We start from the raw sequence: 1126 nt of genomic DNA, 5'->3' as shown, positions 1-1126 counted from the left end.
TGCCTTCCCTTTCAGGCACCTTTGCCAAAGCAAGACGTTACCTGACCCGATCGCTTGAGGAAGGCTGCCTTACAGCAGACCTGCAATCGGATGATGGTGAGATGGGGCCAAGGAAAAGATGGTAAAAGTGTTTTCTTTTTTAAATCACAACTTGCAGTTATAAGTTCAATTATGGTTTCGTTTGTGTTTTGAGCTGTGTCAGTAAGGTCCTGGTTTTATTTTAAAGACCAAACAAAAGGTATTTGGAGGAGGACAGCGAGGAGGAGGCAGGACCAAGCCGTAGGGGGAGGAGGCCACCATCTATTGATGCCACTCAGCTGGACAGCGAGTGGCAATTCCCCTCCCTTAATGAAGGTGACTATCTGTACCACTTGTTGTTGTTGTTCTACTAAAGACCTAGAAGTTGTCTGAAATAATAATGCTTTCATTTCCGTCTTCAGACACCCAGCCAGGCCTGTTTCTTCACAGCCAGCCATTAACTCATGGTAACTATGCATTTCCTTTATTTATGCCAGAAATTAAAATACCAATGAGTAAGTGAAGATATGTTTTGATCAACTGACTGCTTACTATTTTTCAGATTCACCGTCGTCAGAAACCCCACCAGGCCCTTTCCTTCACAGCCAGCCACTAACCCATGGTAACTATGCATTGCCTTGATTTATGCCATAAACGACTAAAAAAACAAAACAACAAATATCTATGTAGATGCGTTTTGATCAACTGACTATACAATTTTTCAGATTCACCCCAGCCACGTCACGGCTTCCATGGTAAGTCAAAGAGGAAATCAATCAATCAACAAGAAAATTGTGAATTTAGAACAGAAATTAAATTAAGGCGCACCTTGAAGTGAACTAAATTGCACTCTCTGATATTTCAGCCACACCTCTGCCATCGCAACAGGGGAACAATCAGTTGCTGCGTGGTGAGTCCACAACTGTAATCACTGGTCATAAATGACCAGCAATGTGAAATAAAAGTCCTAATGTTTGGTGTTACTTAACAGACATGGGGATCAGCACCGTCATTGCTCTCCTTGGCCAGCTGAGGGAGGAAAACTGACTGCTTACTATTTTTCAGATTCACCATCTTCAGAAACCCCGCCAGGCCCTTTCCTTCACAG

General features: G+C 43.1%; 1 long non-coding RNA gene across 1 annotated transcript; it reads left to right on the top strand.

The window, feature by feature from the left end:
- The first annotated feature begins 267 nt into the window (after nt 1–267).
- Nucleotides 268–603, top strand: LOC132893798 (uncharacterized). Its single transcript, XR_009655591.1, has 3 exons — nt 268–354; nt 441–485; nt 581–603. It is a non-coding gene; the product is annotated as an uncharacterized LOC132893798 (long non-coding RNA).
- Nucleotides 604–1126: the final 523 nt, after the last annotated feature.

The sequence above is a fragment of the Neoarius graeffei genome, chromosome 11 (genome assembly GCF_027579695.1).
Source record: "Neoarius graeffei isolate fNeoGra1 chromosome 11, fNeoGra1.pri, whole genome shotgun sequence".
Taxonomy (NCBI): Eukaryota; Metazoa; Chordata; class Actinopteri; order Siluriformes; family Ariidae; genus Neoarius; species Neoarius graeffei.
The sequence above is the reverse complement of the archived record's forward strand: the minus strand, read 5'-3'. Positions and strand labels throughout refer to the sequence as shown.